Raw genomic sequence first — 9,112 nt, 5'->3', positions numbered from 1 at the left:
AGTGAATTGGCACTCATTACAACTCAGCATGGTTTAATATTTACATGCTATGCCTGACATGTATTGCTAGTTTGGCATGTACTAAGTAAATGACTTAAGTGTGTTGATACACACTTGTCAAAATCAATCTGAGATCAAAAAAAATACCTATGCCTAAGTTACAAAAAAATGTGAAGTTGATTTTACATATGTTAGAGGAAGATATTTATAATTTTGATCAAAAATTTAAGGTATGAGAGAAAGTCTATGGAAATATACCAAAAGGAGAAAGAGTGGCTTTAGAAAGAGATAGCACAACATAAACAATATGTGGACAATATAGAGGATATTATGGGAGCACTGGATAGAATTTAGGAAAGTTTCATAGTAGGTACTATGACATTGGTATCACTTGCGAGTTTCTTTGAGAATTTATAGTCTAAATATCAAGAGGACTACATGTTATGTAATTTTTCATGTATTGCATCCCCATTTGATTTGCCATTTCTTATAAGAGTATTTCAAGGTTGGAAACCACTTGAACATTCCTTGCATGGTTTAGAGGTAATGTTATTGTGGCAGAGGCTTCTACAAGGGAATGAGCCTCATGATTATGGCATTACATAGAAGAAAAACTTGCTTCTTCAACACCTTAGACTAAACTCTTCATTGAAGTTATTCTTCCAGCAGTTAGAATATGATGCAAGATATTAGAGCTAGAGTTCTTGAGTATGTGGATGGATTATAAAACATGAACCAATTTTCACTAGAATCTTGGGTTGGGTGATGTTTTTTAAAAAGAAGTTATTGATTATGTAGATAGATCATGGACTATGAGGTAGTTTGCATGAGGTGCTTGTGTTCCAAAAAAATTATCTTATGAAGACTTGATTATGGAGAAGAGAAAGAAGAGGATGAATTTAGTGATTTGATGGATTCTAAGTATTCCTAGACTTGAGAAAATTAGAACAAGAAATCAAGAGGCATTATGAGTTACATTATTTGATTTGTATAAGAAAGTGAATGAATGAGAAGTAGAGTTGCAAAAGAGAAGAGTGTGTCACCAAAAAAGAGATGTGGACATTTCTTTGGATGTGGAAAAGAAAGAAGATCTAGTGGAGTATTACGCATGTGATACAATAGAAGAGCAAGAGGATGATGAGGAAAATATTTGTGAACCTAAAGTTGATGAAGATGAAAGAGAAGAGGAAAAGCATCATGACGAGAGGATTCATGAGCCCAAAGTAGATGAAAATGATTTTAAGAATGCAACAATAAAGGAAGAGTACAATACCTTGGTTGGAGATCAAATAAGTGAAGTGGTTGCATGCCTTGTTAAAGATGTGGAAGAAGAAATGAAAGATGAATATGTGAAAGAGGTAAATTTCTATGAATTATGGTATGCTAAATTCAAAATGGAATTGAACGAAAATGATGATGATTTACATGATACTCTTGTTATTGATGTGTGGTATGAAGAAAAAGATTGGTATGGTGTTTTTGAGTTTATTACTGGTGTATTTAATTCAAGAAGATTAGAGAAGGATGAAAGTTATACTAGGACAAAGTTCATTGCAGAGTAGTATTTTCAAAAGAAAATACTCATTCTACCTAGGTGTTGGAAAAGAATAAAGAAAGAAATATATAGATGGTGGATACCTGTTCTAGTGAGGTGTTGGAAGAGAAGGAAAAAAAATGTCATTGTCAATTGCTTCATTTTGTGAATTCATATCCATAATTTTTTTTACTATCATGGTTGTCTGATGCAAGAGCATCTTGCATCACAAATAAAAGGGGTGTGATCAAAATTATAAATTTAAAAAAGAAAACTTGAGGAGAGAAAAAGTGACAAAAATTAGAGGGAAAATAATAAAAAGGGAAAAAATGGGGAATTTCTATTTTCAAGGTGCTTAGGTGGTGTAAATAGTAAAAATAAATTAAAATGGTTGTCATTCATTTATTGAGGTGTGTAGGTGTCATCTTAGAATTTTGTGGAAAGTTCCTTAAATCATGCATCTAATATTTTGTCCAATCCACAAAGGAAATATAATTTTCTAATTGGCCACATGGTGGTGCTTATTTGTACTTGGGTGGGAATTTAATATTTTTTGTAAGGTAATTGTATTTACCTTTTATCTGAAATTGGTTGTGTTTGTAATATCTTAGGTGGTAAGTGCCTATATAAGAAAGGCATATGAGCATTTTTAATCAAGCTCTCGAATTGTAATATCTTGCGTGAAGCTTTCAAATTGTAATCTCTTGTGAGAAATCTTAGAGGTGAAAGATCTGGGCATGTAAGATCTTGAGAGCAAGTTTCTTCTTGGTGAAGCTCTTGATTGTGGAAGTTCTCTTTGTGGAAGCTCTGGGTGATAGTTCAAAGCATTGTCTTGCAAATTACTATAATGAAGGCACCCATGTGGGTTGGCATATTATAATTGTGAATTTTGTAATTTTTCATTTGTGGTGATAATAAGAAGCCCTTATTTTTTTCATAGAATTGTTATTATTTCTTTGTTTCTGTTATGTATTTATGGTATTAATGGGAGTATCCTTCACTAGAATAGCTACTACAAATTCCTAGGAGCCAAGGGACATTTAACCTATGCTATATTTTCTAGAGACATGGGAGAAGTTGCTACCAGATTTAGTACTTCATAACAATCTATATCATATATTGATGCCCAAATTAATAGCAAGAATAGATACTTGGGATCCTCATAGGGAGACTATGCCAATATATGCATGGTTACATCATTGGTTTCCATTGTTGGGCTAGCATATGAAGCCTTTATATCAAACCATTCCTTATAAGTTGGGGAATGTGCTTTATGCTTGGAATGCAAATAATGCATCTACATATGCAATTTTATCACCTTGTTAAATTGTTTTTTATCCTACTAGCTAGAAATATCTGATTGTCCATTTTATTGTACCTAATATGATGATAGTTCTATAGGAATTTGTAATCAACCCAGCTAATCAGCAGCTACACCAATTTAACTAGATTATGGCTTATTTATTTCTTAAAATATCTTCTGCGATATGTTTTTTGTAAAATTTCTTGCAAACTCTGCCCATTTTTCATGGTTTGCATTATTTTTGCGTAGGATCCTAAGGTAAGTCACTGAGCATGATATTATTTGGATTCTAGAATATGTATGCAATTGGATCATTTTTTTTTGTTGTGCTAAGATTGAATAAGCACTTTAAAAAGGAACTCTTTGTAGTTGTATGCATACATACATAGACACACACATATGTGTGCATATATGTATATAGACATATACATATGTACACACACACACACACACACACACACACACACAAACATATATATACATGCATACATACATACATAGACATACACATATGTGTGTGTATGTATTCATACACACACATATACATATACATACATACATACATACATACATATATACATATATACATATACACATACATGCATACATATCTATAATATATAGACACATACATGTATATGTATGTATGTATGTATGTATGTACGTACCCTAACTATTGAAGATGAGGTATTTGGGTTTAGTTAGAAGTTTTTGAATCATGTGGTTGTACCTTTATTGTGATGATATTGAGATGCTATTGGTTTTTGATTCATGAAGTTAGTTTTATTCATAAAATGATTATGAATCCACCACAAGATAGAATTGCCACTTCTGTTTCAAATATGTAGATAAGTGCGTTTTTCCTAGATGGTTGGATTTAATTAAACAAATGACTAAATGTTTTGGAGGTTATTTACAATAGATTTAAAATTATTTAACATGAAGTATAGATTAGGGGAAAATGACCAAATTCTAGTAGCAAGAACAACCCACCTACATTTTGACCCCATCTTTTGATATTAAAATGGGCCATCTCTTTGAATAAAATTATTAGTTGGGTGACTTTTTTTACAACTTTTACCAATATTGAATCTTAAATATGGAAGGTAAAATGTTATCATTCTTGTAATGTGAAGATCTTTAAGAAATCAGGCGGATTGCTAATGCATTGGAAATTTGTTAAAGAGAAGGATTTTAATGCAAATTAGTTTCGCATGTGATGTAGTGCCTACCCTTAGTTTGCATTTTATTATTGTTGTAAAAAAAAATTAGCCCATTTTATGCTTGTCAATTAGTAGCACTATCTTTCATATTATCAGATATTGTTTCATGTTCAATTTATTTTATGCATCTAAGACTACTTGGTATTATTTTCTTCATGTATGATGATGATTATTATAGTAATTTTAGTGATTTGATGATGATTAGTTAGATGGATTATTATACATGTTTTCTTATGGATACTTACCCCATACTGCATGTGTATAGTATGCACATATATTCTCTTTATGTATGGCATTTCTGATGTGGTTAAGGAAGGGAGACATAGTCACAATAAGGTGAGAAAGCTAATTAATTTAATAAAGATATTTTAATCAAATATTTAAAGTTTATGCATGAAAAGGTAAAAGATAACAAGTAATAAACAATAATTTATTAGCTAGTTCACTCCCATGATTGCACAATTAGAGCCCCAAGTTAAGAGAGAACTCTTTATTAGAGATCTAGAGCTCATTATACAATAACATAGGTTTTGGAGGAGAAATTTCAAAGAGGGGAGTTTTCAAAGAAAGGAGATTGTTTAGCGTGCTTCATGTTATTTTTGTTTTAGCATCAGATCTGGGTAGGATCTCGAGGTTTAGTTGTATAGTGGTTTTCCATCCTTTGAATTTTTGTCTTCTCTTTGTTTGTTGTGTTTTTGTTTTCAGAATTCTTCTGTGTTGAGACCTTTGTTTTCCATATTTATTATTCATCATTTTTGAGAACTTATGTAAGCAATTTAATGATTGAAAATCTTGTATTGGATTTGATTGTTCGTCATTTTTAGGAAAGATCTATACAAAAATTGAAAACTAGAAAACCCTCACGTTAAGATTTATTATTCTCTGTTCTAGAATACATCTGTGAAAGAGTTAAATTGAAACCCTTATTTTTAAATTAAGATTTTGTTTATGGAATTTCTAAATCTAGTTTTGGGTTCTGAAAAGAAAAAAAAAATTGTTTTATAGAATTTGACTGGTTGGTTTGGATTTCTATATCAGAGCTATTTTGAAAAGTTTATGGTTTTAGTAGGTTTCTATTTTTAAGAAAGTCTCTATTTTTAGCAGGTTTCTATTTTTAGAAAGTCTCTATTTTTAGTAGGTTTATACTTTTAGAAAGTCTTTATTTTAGCCAGTTTCTATTTTGGGAAAGTTTATATATTTAGTAGGTTTCTATTTTTAGAAAGTCTCTATTTTTACAAGGTTTCTAATTTTCAAAATTTTCTATTTTTAGTAGGTTTCTGTTTTTAGCAAGTTTCTATTTTTTAGAAAGTCTCTATTTTTACCAAGTTTCTATTTTTGGAAAGTTTTTATTTTTAGTTGGTTCTATTTTTAGAAAGTTTCTATTTTTGAGTTGTTTTCTATTTTTGGAGTTTTTTTTTTTTAGTAGGTTTCCATTTGTGGAAAGTTTCTATTTTTAACAAGTTTCCTTTTTGGGAAATTTTTTTCCAAAGTTTGATAAATTTTATTAAGGTAGTAATTGATAATAATATTTATTAATAATTCTAATGAGTATTGTTAAAATTGAAAATTTTATTTATTACTTTATTATTTACATGTAATTCTAAAGTAAATTAAAAATGAAAGAAATTAATTGGGAGAATTAATATTTTCTTTTATAAAATTGCATGTGTTTATATGGTTCAAATATATGAAAATAGTTTGTAATACTAGGGAAGTTTTATTATGTGAAACCCTTAGTAATTATAAGACTTTGAGAAAATGAAAACTAACACCTTACTATTAACTCAACAATGTGTTTTCAAATCAAACTAAACTATGAATCCTACACTTTGTTATCAATATGTTGTCTATGTTTTGGGTTTGGGTTGACTAGAGTGTTGACTAATCTTAGGATGTTACCAGAGGCTTGGGAGTTTTGTGTTTGTGAAGTTATGATGATTTGATTTTAATATTTTACACTCAATCATGGTAATGTGTCTGGTATGCTCTATAATGTGTGTTAATCTATTGATTGTTATTGCTTTCCAGTATTCTCTTGTGAACCTAAGGTAAAATGTGTGACCTGTCTGATATAACCATTTCAAGTCTTCAATCAGCTATATTTGGATTGATTTCTAGTTTCTTTTATAGGATTAAGGTGTTTGTATGATTTGTTCTTGGTGATGTCATGTTATGACATATTTGACTTAACCATTTTGAGTATTCAATCAATATTTTTGGGATGCTTTCTTGTTGCTCATACAAAACTAATGTGTTATTGTGAATTATCTTTTGATGCTTTCCAATCACTTGTATAGGACTGAGGTGAAATATTATGATTATTTGATTTTTACTTTTATGAGCCTAGGATAGGTAATCTATATGTTAAGTTAAGAAGTGACTTGCAATGAGGGTCGAGGCCCAAAGTGGCTCCCAGAGTAACTCATTGTAAGTAGTTTAATAAGTGATAACATTTCATTAAATGGGTTTGAAATGAATTAATAAGATATTGGTACCACAAAAAGTCACTAAGGGTCCAAAGGATTAAAAGACTAGTCGGGTAACCTAAGAGTTGACTCGTTAGGATGCCTTGTTAGTACGAAAGGATACTAGTGCTGCATAGAGTCAGTAAGGGGCTAGAGGATTAAAAGACTATTTGGGTAACCATAGTGTTGATTCGTGTGATGACACTTTCCTACTACAAGTATATATTTCCTATGTGTCTTTGTGTGCCTCTAGGTCTAGATGTTGAACTATCTAGGAACCTTTGAGTTAGATTAATTTTAGGGATTCTTAGACTTCAAGATTTATGTTGATATTTGGACTAATATCCTATTTGGGACTTGAGATTATCTCCTCAGCATGGTGGGAGTGAGCCATTTAGGTTACCATGCGGTTAGGTGGTAGTGCTTTTTACTCTTACTGTTGAGATCCGTCCATTGATGCCATGGCTGCAATTCCTTGTCTGCATTTCCTTTCATTCTATCTTTGTGCATTATGATGGATGGTTGTATCTTTATGATGGATGGTTTCACTTATTATATTCTATTTGTTTCATGGATCCAAAAGGATGATGTAATCTACTTTTATAAATGTATATTCTTTTAGTCTTTCATACCCTTTGACATGTACAGTGGATGATTGAGCATTTCAAATTTTATTTCCAAGTGGTATTCATAAAAAATGTACATTATTTAAATGGATGTTGGACTTTTAATTATTGTTTCATATAGATGTGGTATTTTTTAGACTTAGTATTATTTTAATTCAAATGTGATTCAACATCTCGGGATCCTTAAGGAATGTAACCTGTCATGTATGCTTACAAATGATTATATGCCATTGCTTCCACTACTTTATGTTTGATGTGTATGTTATTCTTTCTTGTTTTAAAAAAAAATATTTGGAAAACATAGTAAAACTTTAGGTTAATTATTTTGGATCCCTTGGTGGAGTGTTACATAGCACTAGTACTCTGCAACTATGTAGGGCAGGGGGGTGGCAATGGAGGAAATGTTACTTATGTTCATAGTATTTTGTTAAACATAACAAACTTCCATTATGTCATCAAAAAGTGAGGTAGCTGAAAATGACTTGCCCACATGATTTTTAATTGGAATTATGAATGAGCACATTCCAAACATTTTGATGATTGTTCAAGTTTTCGATTTGACTCCCCAAAAGAAAATGATATGCATTATCTCAAGTGCCATTGAGAATAAATCTCTAACTTAGGACCTCAAGTGAAATAAAATCTTCTCTAATCACATACTAGGGTAAATATAAAAGGATGCATGTTTAGAAGGAAAAGAAAAGAAAATTTACTTAGGTACCTCTTCTCCCCTTGAATAAAATCACAGAGCAAGGGAACGAAGATCACTAGTGCATGACATGAGAACAAAATCACAGAGTAAGGGCATGACATCAAAATGTAGAGATCACAAGGGCTCACCAAATGATTTGATGGTTGTTGTTGCCCATGTTAGTATTTCCCATCTGGCTTTCTCCATGTTGACTATTGGTTATTCACATTGTTCCCCACAACTGTGTGATTGGTGTCTCAATGATTCATGTGTTTTAATGATCAGGTCTTGATGTATGCCATGGAATCTATGTCCTTGTGTTCTATCAAGCACCTGACATTGCTGCCCACTGTACACTTAGATATCTTGAGAATTAAGGTGATATTGGAGTGATAAGGTCTTCTAGATTGATAAGGGGAGGATTGGGAGTGATGAGTGTGATGGAGAGATAGGAGAGTTAGAGGGGAGGCATAAGGTGGTAGATCATGTAGGAGTAATAAGGTGGTTCATTGATTCGATAGGTCAAGGTAGTATAAATATAGGTGTTTCTAGGAGGCATCAAGGTCTCAACAACCATATTCTCATCAAGGATGGGGTTCCCCTTAATGTGATCCCATGGGTTCAAAGCTCCAGTCTAAAAAGAACTTGCCTAAAAAAAATGATTTTTGAGTTTATATATATTGCAATCATATTTATTTATAATCATGCTAATGTCACAATTGCGATGCCAACATTGGTATAAGAAAAATTTCAGGCACACTTGTAAAAAAAAACATAAAATCACAAAAAAATTCAATAGAACTATTACAAATTTATGTTGTAATTTATCCCCAAATGTTGTACTAACACATTTTTGTTGGCATTTAAGCCAAGGAAGGCATGGCTAACAACATTTGATAATGAGATCAATAGTGACACAATCAATGCAAATATTGTTGCATTATTGAAACAAGAAATTTGTATAGAAGTTGAACCTTTGATGAAGTATGAAGAATCTAAGGAAAGAATTACTATAGATATCAAGATAGCTTCTAAGGAAAATAAAAGGAAGAAAATGAGTTAATACCTAGAGTAAAAGCTAGGCACCTAAAACAATAGAAAGAAACTTGTACAGATTACACAAGATCTTGGAGAAGATGAAGAAACAAGTAGTGGTGATGAGGAAGAGGAATGAGTCAATGGTGAAGCCATATTTTTTGTCACACCAGTAAGGAGGAAGGTTAAAAGAACTACAAAGAAGCTAGTGGTGACACCCCTCTCTCCTCCACTA

The sequence above is a fragment of the Cupressus sempervirens genome, chromosome 11 (genome assembly GCF_028749045.1).
Source record: "Cupressus sempervirens isolate cs-2001-9-10 chromosome 11, ASM2874904v1, whole genome shotgun sequence".
In the NCBI taxonomy this organism is placed as follows: domain Eukaryota; kingdom Viridiplantae; phylum Streptophyta; class Pinopsida; order Cupressales; family Cupressaceae; genus Cupressus; species Cupressus sempervirens.
The sequence above is the reverse complement of the archived record's forward strand: the minus strand, read 5'-3'. Positions refer to the sequence as shown.